The sequence below is a fragment of the Crinia signifera genome, chromosome 8, assembly GCF_055691185.1.
Source record: "Crinia signifera chromosome 8, ASM5569118v1, whole genome shotgun sequence".
Taxonomy (NCBI): Eukaryota; Metazoa; Chordata; class Amphibia; order Anura; family Myobatrachidae; genus Crinia; species Crinia signifera.
Window position 1 is genome coordinate 68676829 of NC_139224.1, and position 15973 is coordinate 68692801.

The 15973-nt window shown below is 39.3% G+C and overlaps 23 non-coding genes and 11 pseudogenes across 23 annotated transcripts; all 34 read left to right on the top strand.

The window, feature by feature from the left end:
- Nucleotides 1–279: 279 nt before the first annotated feature.
- LOC146031211 (5S ribosomal RNA) lies at nt 280–398 on the top strand. Its single transcript, XR_014456681.1, has one exon. It is a non-coding gene; the product is annotated as a 5S ribosomal RNA (ribosomal RNA).
- A 344-nt stretch (nt 399–742) lies between these two features.
- Nucleotides 743–861, top strand: LOC146032816 (5S ribosomal RNA). The gene has a single exon (XR_014458233.1). It is a non-coding gene; the product is annotated as a 5S ribosomal RNA (ribosomal RNA).
- A 341-nt stretch (nt 862–1202) lies between these two features.
- Nucleotides 1203–1311, top strand: LOC146029586 (5S ribosomal RNA; annotated as a pseudogene).
- A 346-nt stretch (nt 1312–1657) lies between these two features.
- LOC146028552 (5S ribosomal RNA) lies at nt 1658–1776 on the top strand (annotated as a pseudogene).
- Nucleotides 1777–2121: 345 nt separating this feature from the next.
- Nucleotides 2122–2240, top strand: LOC146030765 (5S ribosomal RNA). Its single transcript, XR_014456254.1, has one exon. It is a non-coding gene; the product is annotated as a 5S ribosomal RNA (ribosomal RNA).
- A 341-nt stretch (nt 2241–2581) lies between these two features.
- LOC146033706 (5S ribosomal RNA) lies at nt 2582–2700 on the top strand. Its single transcript, XR_014459114.1, has one exon. It is a non-coding gene; the product is annotated as a 5S ribosomal RNA (ribosomal RNA).
- A 345-nt stretch (nt 2701–3045) lies between these two features.
- Nucleotides 3046–3164, top strand: LOC146032286 (5S ribosomal RNA). The gene has a single exon (XR_014457728.1). It is a non-coding gene; the product is annotated as a 5S ribosomal RNA (ribosomal RNA).
- A 344-nt stretch (nt 3165–3508) lies between these two features.
- On the top strand, nt 3509–3627 carry LOC146032733 (5S ribosomal RNA). The gene has a single exon (XR_014458154.1). It is a non-coding gene; the product is annotated as a 5S ribosomal RNA (ribosomal RNA).
- A 345-nt stretch (nt 3628–3972) lies between these two features.
- On the top strand, nt 3973–4091 carry LOC146027509 (5S ribosomal RNA). Its single transcript, XR_014454908.1, has one exon. It is a non-coding gene; the product is annotated as a 5S ribosomal RNA (ribosomal RNA).
- A 345-nt stretch (nt 4092–4436) lies between these two features.
- Nucleotides 4437–4555, top strand: LOC146033894 (5S ribosomal RNA). The gene has a single exon (XR_014459302.1). It is a non-coding gene; the product is annotated as a 5S ribosomal RNA (ribosomal RNA).
- A 345-nt stretch (nt 4556–4900) lies between these two features.
- Nucleotides 4901–5019, top strand: LOC146032734 (5S ribosomal RNA). Its single transcript, XR_014458155.1, has one exon. It is a non-coding gene; the product is annotated as a 5S ribosomal RNA (ribosomal RNA).
- Nucleotides 5020–5364: 345 nt separating this feature from the next.
- LOC146028171 (5S ribosomal RNA) lies at nt 5365–5483 on the top strand (annotated as a pseudogene).
- Nucleotides 5484–5829: 346 nt separating this feature from the next.
- On the top strand, nt 5830–5948 carry LOC146031212 (5S ribosomal RNA). The gene has a single exon (XR_014456682.1). It is a non-coding gene; the product is annotated as a 5S ribosomal RNA (ribosomal RNA).
- Nucleotides 5949–6292: 344 nt separating this feature from the next.
- LOC146032817 (5S ribosomal RNA) lies at nt 6293–6411 on the top strand. Its single transcript, XR_014458234.1, has one exon. It is a non-coding gene; the product is annotated as a 5S ribosomal RNA (ribosomal RNA).
- Nucleotides 6412–6753: 342 nt separating this feature from the next.
- On the top strand, nt 6754–6862 carry LOC146029258 (5S ribosomal RNA; annotated as a pseudogene).
- Nucleotides 6863–7208: 346 nt separating this feature from the next.
- LOC146028441 (5S ribosomal RNA) lies at nt 7209–7327 on the top strand (annotated as a pseudogene).
- Nucleotides 7328–7672: 345 nt separating this feature from the next.
- Nucleotides 7673–7791, top strand: LOC146032762 (5S ribosomal RNA). The gene has a single exon (XR_014458181.1). It is a non-coding gene; the product is annotated as a 5S ribosomal RNA (ribosomal RNA).
- A 346-nt stretch (nt 7792–8137) lies between these two features.
- On the top strand, nt 8138–8256 carry LOC146027630 (5S ribosomal RNA). Its single transcript, XR_014455021.1, has one exon. It is a non-coding gene; the product is annotated as a 5S ribosomal RNA (ribosomal RNA).
- Nucleotides 8257–8600: 344 nt separating this feature from the next.
- Nucleotides 8601–8719, top strand: LOC146033522 (5S ribosomal RNA). Its single transcript, XR_014458930.1, has one exon. It is a non-coding gene; the product is annotated as a 5S ribosomal RNA (ribosomal RNA).
- A 342-nt stretch (nt 8720–9061) lies between these two features.
- On the top strand, nt 9062–9170 carry LOC146029260 (5S ribosomal RNA; annotated as a pseudogene).
- A 346-nt stretch (nt 9171–9516) lies between these two features.
- Nucleotides 9517–9635, top strand: LOC146034932 (5S ribosomal RNA). Its single transcript, XR_014460335.1, has one exon. It is a non-coding gene; the product is annotated as a 5S ribosomal RNA (ribosomal RNA).
- Nucleotides 9636–9980: 345 nt separating this feature from the next.
- LOC146031636 (5S ribosomal RNA) lies at nt 9981–10099 on the top strand. Its single transcript, XR_014457098.1, has one exon. It is a non-coding gene; the product is annotated as a 5S ribosomal RNA (ribosomal RNA).
- Nucleotides 10100–10446: 347 nt separating this feature from the next.
- On the top strand, nt 10447–10565 carry LOC146031344 (5S ribosomal RNA). The gene has a single exon (XR_014456812.1). It is a non-coding gene; the product is annotated as a 5S ribosomal RNA (ribosomal RNA).
- Nucleotides 10566–10909: 344 nt separating this feature from the next.
- On the top strand, nt 10910–11028 carry LOC146032437 (5S ribosomal RNA). The gene has a single exon (XR_014457872.1). It is a non-coding gene; the product is annotated as a 5S ribosomal RNA (ribosomal RNA).
- Nucleotides 11029–11369: 341 nt separating this feature from the next.
- LOC146028752 (5S ribosomal RNA) lies at nt 11370–11488 on the top strand (annotated as a pseudogene).
- A 342-nt stretch (nt 11489–11830) lies between these two features.
- On the top strand, nt 11831–11939 carry LOC146029261 (5S ribosomal RNA; annotated as a pseudogene).
- A 345-nt stretch (nt 11940–12284) lies between these two features.
- On the top strand, nt 12285–12393 carry LOC146029582 (5S ribosomal RNA; annotated as a pseudogene).
- A 345-nt stretch (nt 12394–12738) lies between these two features.
- LOC146027661 (5S ribosomal RNA) lies at nt 12739–12857 on the top strand. The gene has a single exon (XR_014455051.1). It is a non-coding gene; the product is annotated as a 5S ribosomal RNA (ribosomal RNA).
- Nucleotides 12858–13202: 345 nt separating this feature from the next.
- On the top strand, nt 13203–13321 carry LOC146034430 (5S ribosomal RNA). The gene has a single exon (XR_014459837.1). It is a non-coding gene; the product is annotated as a 5S ribosomal RNA (ribosomal RNA).
- A 345-nt stretch (nt 13322–13666) lies between these two features.
- LOC146028834 (5S ribosomal RNA) lies at nt 13667–13785 on the top strand (annotated as a pseudogene).
- Nucleotides 13786–14129: 344 nt separating this feature from the next.
- On the top strand, nt 14130–14248 carry LOC146028835 (5S ribosomal RNA; annotated as a pseudogene).
- A 344-nt stretch (nt 14249–14592) lies between these two features.
- On the top strand, nt 14593–14711 carry LOC146032438 (5S ribosomal RNA). Its single transcript, XR_014457873.1, has one exon. It is a non-coding gene; the product is annotated as a 5S ribosomal RNA (ribosomal RNA).
- Nucleotides 14712–15053: 342 nt separating this feature from the next.
- LOC146034414 (5S ribosomal RNA) lies at nt 15054–15172 on the top strand. The gene has a single exon (XR_014459820.1). It is a non-coding gene; the product is annotated as a 5S ribosomal RNA (ribosomal RNA).
- A 345-nt stretch (nt 15173–15517) lies between these two features.
- LOC146027642 (5S ribosomal RNA) lies at nt 15518–15636 on the top strand. The gene has a single exon (XR_014455032.1). It is a non-coding gene; the product is annotated as a 5S ribosomal RNA (ribosomal RNA).
- The last annotated feature ends 337 nt before the right edge of the window (nt 15637–15973 follow it).

The following is a 15973-nucleotide window of genomic DNA, read 5'->3' on the forward strand; positions in this document are numbered from 1 at the left end:
TGCCAATACAGACATTTGAGAGAGGTGAAACAGACACAATAGCCATCACCTAAAGACTTACCACACTGTTTCGGCCCAATTCCAACTGCTTTTGGCAGCTAAACAGTGTTGAGCCTCATTAGTAGTTTAATTTGAGACCACCTGCTAATATTATGTCCTGTAGGTCTTTTTACATTAGCAACACATGATTTTTTTCAGTAAGCCAATAATGTTAGGAAACTTTTTTATTAGCTTACCTGGTTATAGAAGTAGAAGAGGGCAAAAAAGTGCCTGTATCTCACCTACAGCCATACTACATTGGATACGCCCAATCTCGTCTGATCTTGGAAGCTAAGCAGTGTTGGGCCTGGTTAGTACTTGGGTGGGAGACCACATGGGAACACCAGGTGCTGTAGGTTTTTTCCCATTACTGGCAAATTGTTTTTATTCTCTAGCTATTTAAATTGGAAACTTTTTCTTTTTATTGCCAATACAGACATTTGGGAGAGGTCAAACAGACACAATAGCCATCACCTAAAGACTTACCACACTGTTTCGGTCCAATTCCAACTGCTTTTGGCAGCTAAATAGTGTTGAGCCTCTTTAGTAGTTTAATTTGAAACCACCTGCTAATATTATGTCCTGTAGGTCTTTTTACATTACCAACACATGATTTTTTCAGTAAGCCAATACAGTTAGGAAACTTTTTTATTAGCTTACCTGGTTATAGAAGTAGAAGAGGGCAAAAAAGTGCCTGTATCTCACCTACAGCCATACCACATTGGATACGCCCAATCTCGTCTGATCTTGGAAGCTAAGCAGTTTTGGGCCTGGTTAGTACTTCGGTGGGAGACCACATGGGAACACCAGGTGCTGTAGGTTTTTTCCCATTACTGGCAAATTGTTTTTATTCTATAGCTATTTAAATTGGAAACTTTTTCTTTTTATTGCCAATACAGACATTTGGTGGTCAAACAGACACAATAGCCATCACCTAAAGACTTACCACACGGTTTCGCCCAATTCCAACTGCTTTTGGCAGCTAAACAGTGTTGAGCCTCTTTAGTAGTTTAATTTGAGACCACCTGCTAATATTACGTCCTGTAGGTCTTTTTACATTACCAACACATGATTTTTTTCAGTAAGCCAATACAGTTAGGAAACTTTTTTATTAGCTTACCTGGTTATAGAAGTAGAAGAGGGCAAAAAAGTGCCTGTATCTCACCTACAGCCATACCACGTTGGATACGCCTGATCTTGGAAGCTAAGCAGTGTTGGGCCTGGTTAGTACTTGGGTGGGAGACCACATGGGGACACTAGGTGCTGTAGGTTTTTTTCCCATTACTGGCAAATTGTTTTTATTCTCTAGCTATTTAAATTGGAAACTTTTTCGTTTTATTGCCAATATAGACATTTGGGAGAGGTCAAACAGACACAATAGCCATCACCTAAAGACTTACCACACTGTTTCGGCCCAATTCCAGCTGCTTTTGGCAGCTAAACAGTGTTGAGCCTCTTTAGTAGTTTAATTTGAGACCACCTGCTAATATTACGTCCTGTAGGTCTTTTTACATTACGAACACATGATTTTTTTCAGTAAGCCAATAATGTTAGGAAACTTTTTTATTAGCTTACCTGGTTATAGAAGTAGAAGAGGGCAAAAAAGTGACTCTATCTCACCTACAGTCATACCACATTGGATATGCCCAATCTCCTCTGATCTTAGAAGCTAAGCAGTGTTGGGCCTGGTTAGTACTTCAGTGGGAGACCACATGGGAACACCACGTGCTGTAGGTTTTTTCCCATTACTGGCAAATTGTTTTTATTCTCTAGCTATTTAAATTGGAAACTTTTTCTTTTTATTGCCAATACAGACATCTGGGAGAGGTCAAACAGACACAATAGCCATCACCTAAAGACTTACCACACTGTTTCGGCCTAATTCCAACTGCTTTTGGCAGCTAAACAGTGTTAAGCCTCTTTAGTAGTTTAATTTGAGACCACCTGCTAATATTATGTCCTGTAGGTCTTTTTACATGAGCAACACATGATTTTTTTCAGTAAGCCAATAATGTTAGGAAACTTTTTTATTAGCTTACCTGGTTATAGAAGTAGAAGAGGGCAAAAAAGTGCCTGTATCTCACCTGCAGCCATACCACATTGGATACGCCCAATCTCATCTGATCTTGGAAGCTAAGCAGTGTTGGGCCTGATTAGTACTTGGGTGGGAGACCACATGGGAACACCAGGTGCTGTAGGTTTTTTCCCATTACTGGCAAATTGTTTTTATTCTATAGCTATTTAAATTGGAAACTTTTTCTTTTCATTGCCAATACAGACATTTGGTGGTCAAACAGACACAATAGCCATCACCTAAAGACTTACCACACTGTTTCGGTCCAATTCCAACTGCTTTTGGCAGCTACATAGTGTTGAGCCTCTTTAGTAGTTTAATTTGAGACCACCTGCTAATATTATGTCCTGTAGGTCTTTTTACATTACCAACACATGATTTTTTCAATAAGCCAATACAGTTAGGAAACTTTTTTATTAGCTTACCTGGTTATAGAAGTAGAAGAGGGCAAAAAAGTGACTCTATCTCAACTACAGCCATACCACATTGGATACGCCCAATCTCGTCTGATCTTGGAAGCTAAGCAGTGTTGGGCCTGGTTAGTACTTGGGTGGGAGACCACATGGGAACACCATGTGCTGTAGGTTTTTTCCCATTACTGGCAAATTATTTTTATTCTCTAGCTATTTAAATTGGAAACTTTTTCTTTTTATTGCCAATACAGACATTTGGGAGAGGTCAAACAGACACAATAGCCATCACCTAAAGACTTACAACACTGTTTCGGCCCAATTCCAACTGCTTTTGGCAGCTAAATAGTGTTGAGCCTCTTTAGTAGTTTAATTTGAGACCACCTGCTAATATTATGTCCTGTAGGTCTTTTTACATTACCAACACATGATTTTTTTCAGTAAGCCAATAATGTTACGAAACTTTTTTATTAGCTTACCTGGTTATAGAAGTAGAAGAGGGCAAAAAAGTAACTGTATCTCACCTACAGCCATACCACATTGGATACGCCCAATCTCGTCTGATCTTGGAAGCTAAGCAGTGTTGGGCCTGGTTAGTACTTGGGTGGGAGACCACATGGGAACACCATGTGCTGTAGGTTTTTTCCCATTACTGGCAAATTATTTTTATTCTCTAGCTATTTAAATTGGAAACTTTTTCTTTTTATTGCCAATACAGACATTTGGGAGAGGTCAAACAGACACAATAGCCATCACCTAAAGACTTACCACACTGTTTCGGTCAAATTCCAACTGCTTTTGGCAGCTAAATAGTGTTGAGCCTCTTTAGTAGTTTAATTTGAGACCACCTGCTAATATTATGTCCTGTAGGTCTTTTTACATTACCAACACATGATTTTTTCAGTAAGCCAATACAGTTAGGAAACTTTTTTATTAGCTTACCTGGTTATAGAAGTAGAAGAGGGCAAAAAAGTGACTGTCTCTCACCTACAGCCATACCACATTGGATACGCCCAATCTCGTCTGATCTTGGAAGCTAAGCAGTGTTGGGCCTGGTTAGTACTTGGGTGGGAGACCACATGGGAACACCACGTGCTGTAGGTTTTTTCCCATTACTGGCAAATTGTTTTTATTCTCTAGCTATTTAAATTGGAAACTTTTTCTTTTTATTGCCAATACAGACATTTGGGAGAGGTCAAACAGACACAATAGCCATCACCTAAAGACTTACCACACTGTTTCGGCCCAATTCCAACTGCTTTTGGCAGCTAAATAGTGTTGAGCCTCTTTAGTAGTTTAATTTGAGACCACCTGCTAATATTATGTCCTGTAGGTCTTTTTACATTACCAACACATGATTTTTTTCAGTAAGCCAATACAGTTTGGAAACTTTTTTATTAGCTTACCTTTAGATAGAAGTAGAAGAGGGCAAAACAGTGACTGCATCTCACCTACAGCCATACCACATTGGATACGCCCAATCTCGTCTGATCTTGGAAGCTAAGCATTATTGGGCCTGGTCAGTACTTGGGTGGGAGACCACATGGGAACACCACGTGCTGTAGGTTTTTTCCCATTACAGGCAAATTGTTTTTATTCTCTAGCTATTTAAATTGGAAACTTTTTCTTTTTATTGCCAATATAGACATTTGGGAGAGGTGAAACTGACACAATACCCATCACCTAAAGACTTACCACACTGTTTCGGCCCAATTCCAACTGCTTTTGGCAGCTAAACAGTGTTGAGCCTCATTAGTAGTTTAATTTGAGACCACCTGCTAATATTATGTCCTGTAGGTCTTTTTACATTACCAACACATGATTTTTTTCAGTAAGCCAATAATGTTAGGAAACTTTTTTATTAGCTTACCTGGTTATAGAAGTAGAAGAGGGCAAAAAAGTGACTGTATCTCACCTACAGCCATACCACATTGGATACGCCCAATCTCATCTGATCTAGGAAGCTAAGCAGTGTTGGGCCTGGTTAGTACTTGGGTGGGAGACCACCTGGGAACACCACGTGCTGTAGGTTTTTTCCCATTACTGGCAAATTGGTTTTATTCTCTAGCTATTTAAATTGGAAACTTTTTCTTTTTATTGCCAATACAGACATTTGGGAGAGGTCAAACAGACACAATAGCCATCACCTAAAGACTTACCACACTGTTTCGGCCTAATTCCAACTGCTTTTGGCAGCTAAACAGTGTTGAGCCTCTTTAATAGTTTAATTTGAGACCACCTGCTAATATTATGTCCTGTAGGTCTTTTTACATTACCAACACATTATTTTTTTCAGTAAGCCAATACAGTTAGGAAACTTTTTTATTAGCTTACCTGGTTATAGAAGTAGAAGAGGGCAAAAAAGTGCCTGTATATCACCTACAGCCATACCACATTGGATACGCCCAATCTCGTCTGATCTTGGAAGCTAAGCAGTGTTGGGCCTGGTTAGTACTTGGGTGGGAGACCACATGGGAACACCACGTGCTGTAGGTTTTTTCCCATTACTGGCAAATTGGTTTTATTCTCTAGCTATTTAAATTGGAAACTTTTTCTTTTTATTGCCAATACAGACATCTGGGAGAGGTCAAACAGACACAATAGCCATCACCTAAAGACTTACCACACTGTTTCGGCCTAATTCCAACTGCTTTTGGCAGCTAAACAGTGTTGAGCCTCTTTAGTAGTTTAATTTGAGACCACCTGCTAATATTATGTCCTGTAGGTCTTTTTACATTACCAACACATGATTTTTTTCAGTAAGCCAATACAGTTAGGAAACTTTTTTATTAGCTTACCTGGTTATAGAAGTAGAAGAGGGCAAAAAAGTGCCTGTATCTCACCTACAGCCATACCACATTGGATATGCCCAATCTTGTCTGATCTTGGAAGCTAAGCAGTGTTGTTCCTGGTTAGTACTTGGGTGGGAGACCACATGGGAACACCAGGTGCTGTAGGTTTTTTTCCCATTACTGGCAAATTGTTTTTATTCTATAGCTATTTAAATTGGAAACTTTTTCTTTTTATTGCCAATACAGACATTTGAGAGAGGTGAAACAGACACAATAGCCATCACCTAAAGACTTACCACACTGTTTCGGCCCAATTCCAACTGCTTTTGGCAGCTAAACAGTGTTGAGCCTCATTAGTAGTTTAATTTGAGACCACCTGCTAATATTATGTCCTGTAGGTCTTTTTACATTAGCAACACATGATTTTTTTCAGTAAGCCAATAATGTTAGGAAACTTTTTTATTAGCTTACCTGGTTATAGAAGTAGAAGAGGGCAAAAAAGTGCCTGTAACTCACCTACAGCCATACTACATTGGATACGCCCAATCTCGTCTGATCTTGGAAGCTAAGCAGTGTTGGGCCTGGTTAGTACTTGGGTGGGAGACCACATGGGAACACCAGGTGCTGTAGGTTTTTTCCCATTACTGGCAAATTGTTTTTATTCTCTAGCTATTTAAATTGGAAACTTTTTCTTTTTATTGCCAATACAGACATTTGGGAGAGGTCAAACAGACACAATAGCCATCACCTAAAGACTTACCACACTGTTTCGGTCCAATTCCAACTGCTTTTGGCAGCTAAATAGTGTTGAGCCTCTTTAGTAGTTTAATTTGAAACCACCTGCTAATATTATGTCCTGTAGGTCTTTTTACATTACCAACACATGATTTTTTCAGTAAGCCAATACAGTTAGGAAACTTTTTTATTAGCTTACCTGGTTATAGAAGTAGAAGAGGGCAAAAAAGTGCCTGTATCTCACCTACAGCCATACCACATTGGATACGCCCAATCTCGTCTGATCTTGGAAGCTAAGCAGTTTTGGGCCTGGTTAGTACTTCGGTGGGAGACCACATGGGAACACCAGGTGCTGTAGGTTTTTTTCCCATTACTGGCAAATTGTTTTTATTCTATAGCTATTTAAATTGGAAACTTTTTCTTTTTATTGCCAATACAGACATTTGGTGGTCAAACAGACACAATAGCCATCACCTAAAGACTTACCACACTGTTTCGCCCAATTCCAACTGCTTTTGGCAGCTAAACAGTGTTGAGCCTCTTTAGTAGTTTAATTTGAGACCACCTGCTAATATTACGTCCTGTAGGTCTTTTTACATTACCAACACATGATTTTTTTCAGTAAGCCAATACAGTTAGGAAACTTTTTTATTAGCTTACCTGGTTATAGAAGTAGAAGAGGGCAAAAAAGTGCCTGTATCTCACCTACAGCCATACCACGTTGGATACGCCTGATCTTGGAAGCTAAGCAGTGTTGGGCCTGGTTAGTACTTGGGTGGGAGACCACATGGGAACACTAGGTGCTGTAGGTTTTTTTCCCATTACTGGCAAATTGTTTTTATTCTCTAGCTATTTAAATTGGAAACTTTTTCGTTTTATTGCCAATATAGACATTTGGGAGAGGTCAAACAGACACAATAGCCATCACCTAAAGACTTACCACACTGTTTCGGCCCAATTCCAGCTGCTTTTGGCAGCTAAACAGTGTTGAGCCTCTTTAGTAGTTTAATTTGAGACCACCTGCTAATATTACGTCCTGTAGGTCTTTTTACATTACGAACACATGATTTTTTTCAGTAAGCCAATAATGTTAGGAAACTTTTTTATTAGCTTACCTGGTTATAGAAGTAGAAGAGGGCAAAAAAGTGACTCTATCTCACCTACAGTCATACCACATTGGATATGCCCAATCTCCTCTGATCTTAGAAGCTAAGCAGTGTTGGGCCTGGTTAGTACTTGAGTGGGAGACCACATGGGAACACCACGTGCTGTAGGTTTTTTCCCATTACTGGCAAATTGTTTTTATTCTCTAGCTATTTAAATTGGAAACTTTTTCTTTTTATTGCCAATACAGACATCTGGGAGAGGTCAAACAGACACAATAGCCATCACCTAAAGACTTACCACACTGTTTCGGCCTAATTCCAACTGCTTTTGGCAGCTAAACAGTGTTAAGCCTCTTTAGTAGTTTAATTTGAGACCACCTGCTAATATTATGTCCTGTAGGTCTTTTTACATTACCAACACATGATTTTTTTCAGTAAGCCAATACAGTTAGGAAACTTTTTTATTAGCTTACCTGGTTATGGAAGTAGAAGAGGGCAAAAAAGTGCCTGTATCTCACCTACAGCCATACCACATTGGATACGCCCAATCTCGTCTGATCTTGGAAGCTAAGCAGTGTTGTGCCTGGTTAGTACTTGGGTGGGAGACCACATGGGAACACCAGGTGCTGTAGGTTTTTTTCCCATTACTGGCAAATTGTTTTTATTCTCTAGCTATTTAAATTGGAAACTTTTTCTTTTTATTGCCAATACAGACATTTGAGAGAGGTGAAACAGACACAATAGCCATCACCTAAAGACTTACCACACTGTTTCGGCCCAATTCCAACTGCTTTTGGCAGCTAAACAGTGTTGAGCCTCATTAGTAGTTTAATTTGAGACCACCTGCTCATATTATGTCCTGTAGGTCTTTTTACATTAGCAACACATGATTTTTTTCAGTAAGCCAATAATGTTAGGAAACTTTTTTATTAGCTTACCTGGTTATAGAAGTAGAAGAGGGCACAAAAGTAACTGTATCTCACCTACAGCCATACCACATTGGATACGCCCAATCTCGTCTGATCTTGGAAGCTAAGCAGTGTTGGGCCTGGTTAGTACTTGGGTGGGAGACCACATGGGAACACCAGGTGCTGTAGGTTTTTTCCCATTACTGGCAAATTGTTTTTATTCTCTAGCTATTTAAATTGGAAACTTTTTCTTTTTATTGCCAATACAGACATTTGGGAGAGCTCAAACAGACACAATAGCCATCACCTAAAGACTTACCACACTGTTCCGGTCCAATTCCAACTGCTTTTGGCAGCTAAATAGTGTTGAGCCTCTTTAGTAGTTTAATTTGAGACCACCTGCTAATATTATGTCCTGTAGGTCTTTTTACATTACCAACACATGATTTTTTCAGTAAGCCAATACAGTTAGGAAACTTTTTTATTAGCTTACCTGGTTATAGAAGTAGAAGAGGGCAAAAAAGTGCCTGTATCTCACCTACAGCTATACCACATTGGATACGCCCAATCTCGTCTGATCTTGGAAGCTAAGCAGTTTTGGGCCTGGTTAGTACTTCGGTGGGAGACCACATGGGAACACCAGGTGCTGTAGGTTTTTTCGTATTACTGGCAAATTGTTTTTATTCTATAGCTATTTAAATTGGAAACTTTTTCTTTTTATTGCCAATACAGACATTTGGTGGTCAAACAGACACAATAGCCATCACCTAAAGACTTACCACACTGTTTCGGCCCAATTCCAACTGCTTTTGGCAGCTAAACAGTGTTGAGCCTCTTTAGTAGTTTAATTTGAGACCACCTGCTAATATTACGTCCTGTAGGTCTTTTTACATTACCAACACATGATTTTTTTCAGTAAGCCAATACAGTTAGGAAACTTTTTTATTAGCTTACCTGGTTATAGAAGTAGAAGAGGGCAAAAAAGTGCCTGTATCTCACCTACAGCCATACCACGTTGGATACGCCTGATCTTGGAAGCTAAGCAGTGTTGGGCCTGGTTAGTACTTGGGTGGGAGACCACATGGGAACACTAGGTGCTGTAGGTTTTTTTCCCATTACTGGCAAATTGTTTTTATTCTCTAGCTATTTAAATTGGAAACTTTTTCGTTTTATTGCCAATATAGACATTTGGGAGAGGTCAAGCAGACACAATAGCCATCACCTAAAGACTTACCACACTGTTTCGGCCCAATTCCAGCTGCTTTTGGCAGCTAAACAGTGTTGAGCCTCTTTAGTAGTTTAATTTGAGACCACCTGCTAATATTACGTCCTGTAGGTCTTTTTACATTACGAACAAATGATTTTTTTCAGTAAGCCAATACAGTTAGGAAACTTTTTTATTAGCTTACCTGGTTATGGAAGTAGAAGAGGGCAAAAAAGTGCCTGTATCTCACCTACAGCCATACCACATTGGATACGCCCAATCTCGTCTGATCTTGGAAGCTAAGCAGTGTTGTGCCTGGTTAGTACTTGGGTGGGAGACCACATGGGAACACCACGTGCTGTAGGTTTTTTCCCATTACTGGCAAATTGTTTTTATTCTCTAGCTATTTAAATTGGAAACTTTTTCTTTTTATTGCCAATACAGACATTTGAGAGAGGTGAAACAGACACAATAGCCATCACCTAAAGACTTACCACACTGTTTCGGCCCAATTCCAACTGCTTTTGTCAGCTAAACAGTGTTGAGCCTCATTAGTAGTTTAATTTGAGACCACCTGCTAATATTATGTCCTATAGGTCTTTTTACATTACCAACACATGATTTTTTTCAGTAAGCCAATACAGTTAGGAAACTTTTTTATTAGCTTACCTGGTTATAGAAGTAGAAGAGGGCAAAAAAGTGCCTGTATCTCACCTACAACCATACCACATTGGATACGCCCAATCTCGTCTGATCTTGGAAGCTAAGCAGTGTTGGGCCTGGTTAGTACTTGGGTGGGAGACCACATGGGAACACCAGGTGCTGTAGGTTTTTTTCCCATTACTGGCAAATTGTTTTTATTCTCTAGCTATTTAAATTGGAAACTTTTTCTTTTTATTGCCAATACAGACATTTGAGAGAGGTGAAACAGACACAATAGCCATCACCTAAAGACTTACCACACTGTTTCGGCCCAATTCCAACTGCTTTTGGCAGCTAAACAGTGTTGAGCCTCATTAGTAGTTTAATTTGAGACCACCTGCTAATATTATGTCCTGTAGGTCTTTTTACATTACCAACACATGATTTTTTTCAGTAAGCCAATAATGTTAGGAAACTTTTTTTATTAGCTTACCTGGTTATAGAAGTAGAAGAGGGCAAAAAAGTAACTGCATCTCACCTACAGCCATACCACTTTGGATACGCCCAATCTCGTCTGATCTTGGAAGCTAAGCAGTGTTGGGCCTGGTTAGTACTTGGTTGGGAGACCACATGGGAACACCAGGTGCTGTAGGTTTTTTCCCATTACTGGCAAATTGTTTTTATTCTCTAGCTATTTAAATTGGAAACTTTTTCTTTTTATTGCCAATACAGACATTTGGGAGAGGTCAAACAGACACAATAGCCATCACCTAAAGACTTACCACACTGTTTCGGTCCAATTCCAACTGCTTTTGGCAGCTAAATAGTGTTGAGCCTTTTTAGTAGTTTAATTTTAGACCACCTGCTAATATTATGTCCTGTAGGTCTTTTTACATTACCAACACATGATTTTTTCAGTAAGCCAATACAGTTAGGAAACTTTTTTATTAGCTTACCTGGTTATAGAAGTAGAAGAGGGCAAAAAAGTGACTGTATCTCACCTACAGCCATACCACATTGGATACGCACAATCTCGTCTGATCTTGGAAGCTAAGCAGTGTTGGGCCTGATTAGTACTTGGGTGGGAGACCACATGGGAACACCAGGTGCTGTAGGTTTTTTCCCATTACTGGCAAATTGTTTTTATTCTATAGCTATTTAAATTGGAAACTTTTTCTTTTTATTGCCAATACAGACATTTGGTGGTCAAACAGACACAATAGCCATCACCTAAAGACTTACCACACTGTTTCGGTCCAATTCCAACTGCTTTTGGCAGCTAAATAGTGTTGAGCCTCTTTAGTAGTTTAATTTGAGACCACCTGCTAATATTATGTCCTGTAGGTCTTTTTACATTACCAACACATGATTTTTTCAGTAAGCCAATACAGTAAGGAAACTTTTTTATTAGCTTACCTGGTTATAGAAGTAGAAGAGGGCAAAAAAGTGACTGCATCGCACCTACAGCCATACCACATTAGATACGCCCAATCTCGTCTGATCTTGGAAGCTAAGCAGTTTTGGGCCTGGTTAGTACTTCGGTGGGAGACCACATGGGAACATCACGTGCTGTAGGATTTTTCCCATTACTGGCAAATTGTTTTTATTCTATAGCTATTTAAATTGGAAAGTTTTTCTTTTTATTGCCAAAACAGACATTTGGTGGTCAAACAGACACAATAGCCATCACCTAAAGACTTACCACACTGTTTCGGCCCAATTCCAACTGCTTTTGGCAGCTAAACAGTGTTGAGCCTCTTTAGTAGTTTAATTTGAGACCACCTGCTAATATTACGTCCTGTAGGTCTTTTTACATTACCAACACATGATTTTTTTCAGTAAGCCAATACAGTTAGGAAACTTTTTTATTAGCTTACCTGGTTATAGAAGTAGAAGAGGGCAAAAAAGTGCCTGTATCTCACCTACAGCCATACCACGTTGGATACGCCTGATCTTGGAAGCTAAGCAGTGTTGGGCCTGGTTAGTACTTGGGTGGGAGACCACATGGGAACACTAGGTGCTGTAGGTTTTTTCCCATAACTGGCAAATTGTTTTTATTCTCTAGCTATTTAAATTGGAAACTTTTTCGTTTTATTGCCAATATAGACATTTGGGAGAGGTCAAACAGACACAATAGCCATCACCTAAAGACTTACCACACCGTTTCGGCCCAATTCCAGCTGCTTTTGGCAGCTAAACAGTGTTGAGCCTCTTTAGTAGTTTAATTTGAGACCACCTGCTAATATAACGTCCTGTAGGTCTTTTTACATTACGAACACATGATTTTTTTCAGTAAGCCAATACAGTTAGGAAACTTTTTTATTAGCTTACCTGGTTATAGAAGTAGAAGAGGGCAAAAAAGTGCCTGTATCTCACCTACAGCCATACCACGTTGGATACGTCTGATCTTGGAAGCTAAGCAGTATTGGGCCTGGTTAGTACTTGGGTGGGAGACCACATGGGAACACCAGGTGCTGTAGGTTTTTTCCCATTACTGGCAAATTGTTTTTATTCTCTAGCTATTTAAATTGGAAACTTTTTGTTTTTATTGCCAATACAGACATTTGAGAGAGGTGAAACAGACACAATAGCCATCACCTAAAGACTTACCACACTGTTTTGGCCCAATTCCAACTGCTTTTGGCAGCTAAACAGTTCTGAGCCTCATTAGTAGTTTAATTTGAGACCACCTGCTAATATTATGTCCTGTAGGTCTTTTTACATTACCAACACATGATTTTTTTCAGTAAGCCAATAATGTTAGGAAACTTTTTTATTAGCTTACCTGGTTATAGAAGTAGAAGAGGGCAAAAAAGTGACTCTATCTCACCAACAGCCATACCACATTGGATATGCCCAATCTCATCTGATCTTAGAAGCTAAGCAGTGTTGGGCCTGGTTAGTACTTGGGTGGGAGACCACATGGGAACACCACGTGCTGTAGGTTTTTTCCCATTACTGGCAAATTGTTTTTATTCTCTAGCTATTTAAATTGGAAACTTTTTCTTTTTATTGCCAATACAGACATCTGGGAGAGGTCAAACAGACACAATAGCCATCACCTAAAGACTTACCACACTGTTTCGGCCTAATTCCAACTGCTTTTGGCAGCTAAACAGTGTTGAGCCTCTTTAGTAATTTAATTTGAGACCACCTGCTAATATTATGTCCTGTAGGTCTTTTTACATTACCAACACATGATTTTTTTCAGTAAGCCAATACAGTTAGGAAACTTTTTTATTAGCTTACCTGGTTATAGAAGTAGAAGAGGGCAAAAAAGTGCCTGTATCTCACCTACAGCCATACCACATTGGATACGCCCAATCTTGTCTGATCTTGGAAGCTAAGCAGTGTTGTGCCTGGTTAGTACTTGGGTGGGAGACCACATGGGAACACCAGGTGCTGTAGGTTTTTTTCCCATTACTGGCAAATTGTTTTTATTCTCTAGCTATTTAAATTGGAAACTTTTTCTTTTTATTGCCAATACAGACATTTGAGAGAGGTGAAACAGACACAATAGCCATCACCTAAAGACTTACCACACTGTTTCGGCCCAATTCCAACTGCTTTTGTCAGCTAAACAGTGTTGAGCCTCATTAGTAGTTTAATTTGAGACCACCTGCTAATATTATGTCCTGTAGGTCTTTTTACATTACCAACACATGATTTTTTCAGTAAGCCAATACAGTTAGGAAACTTTTATATTAGCTTACCTGGTTATAGAAGTAGAAGAGGGCAAAAAAGTGACTGTATCTCACCTACAGCCATACCACATTGGATACGCCTAATCTCGTCTGATCGTGGAAGCTAAGCAGTGTTGGGCCTGGTTAGTACTTGGGTTTGAGACCACATGGGAACACCAGGTGCTGTAGGTTTTTTCCCATTACTGGCAAATTGTTTTTATTCTATAGCTATTTAAATTGGAAACTTTTTCTTTTTATTGCCAATACAGACATTTGGGAGAGGTCAAACAGACACAATAGCCATCACCTAAAGACTTACCACACTGTTTCGGTCCAATTCCAACTGCTTTTGGCAGCTAAATAGTGTTGAGCCTCTTTAGTAGTTTAATTTGAGACCACCTGCTAATATTATGTCCTGTAGGTCTTTTTACATTACCAACACATGATTTTTTCAGTAAGCCAATACAGTTAGGAAACTTTTATATTAGCTTACCTGGTTATAGAAGTAGAAGAGGGCAAAAAAGTGACTGTATCTCACCTACAGCCATACCACATTGGATACGCCTAATCTCGTCTGATCGTGGAAGCTAAGCAGTGTTGGGCCTGGTTAGTACTTGGGTTTGAGACCACATGGGAACACCAGGTGCTGTAGGTTTTTTCCCATTACTGGCAAATTGTTTTTATTCTATAGCTATTTAAATTGGAAACTTTTTCTTTTTATTGCCAATACAGACATTTGGGAGAGGTCAAACAGACACAATAGCCATCACCTAAAGACTTACCACACTGTTTCGGTCCAATTCCAACTGCTTTTGGCAGCTAAATAGTGTTGAGCCTCTTTAGTAGTTTAATTTGAGACCACCTGCTAATATTATGTCCTGTAGGTCTTTTTACATTACCAACACATGATTTTTTCAGTAAGCCAATACAGTTAGGAAACTTTTTTATTAGCTTACCTGGTTATAGAAGTAGAAGAGGGCAAAAAAGTGACTGTATCTCACCTACAGCCATACCACATTGGATACGCACAATCTCGTCTGATCTTGGAAGCTAAGCAGTGTTGGGCCTGATTAGTACTTGGGTGGGAGACCACATGGGAACACCAGGTGCTGTAGGTTTTTTCCCATTACTGGCAAATTGTTTTTATTCTATAGCTATTTAAATTGGAAACTTTTTCTTTTTATTGCCAATACAGACATTTGGTGGTCAAACAGACACAATAGCCATCACCTAAAGACTTAAAACACTGTTTTGGCCCAATCCCAACTGCTTTTGGCAGCTAAATAGTGTTGAGCCTTTTTAGTAGTTTAATTTGAGACCACCTGCTAATATTATGTCCTGTAGGTATTTTTACATTACCAACACATAATTTTTTTCAGTAAGCCAATACAGTTAGGAAACTTTTTTATTAGCTTACCTTTAGATAGAAGTAGAAGAGGGCAAAAAAGTGCCTGTATCTCACCTACGACCATACCACATTGGATACGCCCAATCTCGTCTGATCTTGGAAGCTAAGCAGTGTTGGGCCTGGTTAGTACTTTGGTGGGAGACCACATGGGAACACCACGTGCTGTAGGTTTTTTCCCATTACTGGCAAATTGTTTTTATTCTCTAGCTATTTAAATTGGAAACTTTTTCTTTTTATTGCCAATACAGACATCTGGGAGAGGTGAAACAGACACAATAGCCATCACCTAAAGACTTACAACACTGTTTCGGCCCAATTCCAACTGCTTTTGGCAGCTAAATAGTGTTGAGCCTCTTTAGTAGTTTAATTTGAGACCACCTGCTAATATTATGTCCTGTAGGTCTTTTTACATTAGCAACACATGATTTTTTTCAGTAAGCCAATAATGTTAGGAAACTTTTTTATTAGCTTACCTGGTTATAGAAGTAGAAGAGGGCAAAAAAGTAACTGTATCTCACCTACAGCCATACCACATTGGATACGCCCAATCTCGTCTGATCTTGGAAGCTAAGCAGTGTTGGGCCTGGTTAGTACTTGGGTGGGAGACCACATGGGAACACCAGGTGCTGTAGGTTTTTTCCCATTACTGGCAAATTGTTTTTATTCTCTAGCTATTTAAATTGAAAACTTTTTGTTTTTATTGCCAATACAGACATTTGAGAGAGGTGAAACAGACACAGTAGCCATCACCTAAAGACTTACCACACTGTTTCGGCCCAATTCCAACTGCTTTTGGCAGCTAAACAGTGTTGAGCCTCATTAGTAGTTTAATTTGAGACCACCTGCTAATATTATGTCCTGTAGGTCTTTTTACATGAGCAACACATGATTTTTTTCAGTAAGCCAATAATGTTAGGAAACTTTTTTATTAGCTTACCTGGTTATAGAAGTAGAAGAGGGCAAAAAAGTGCC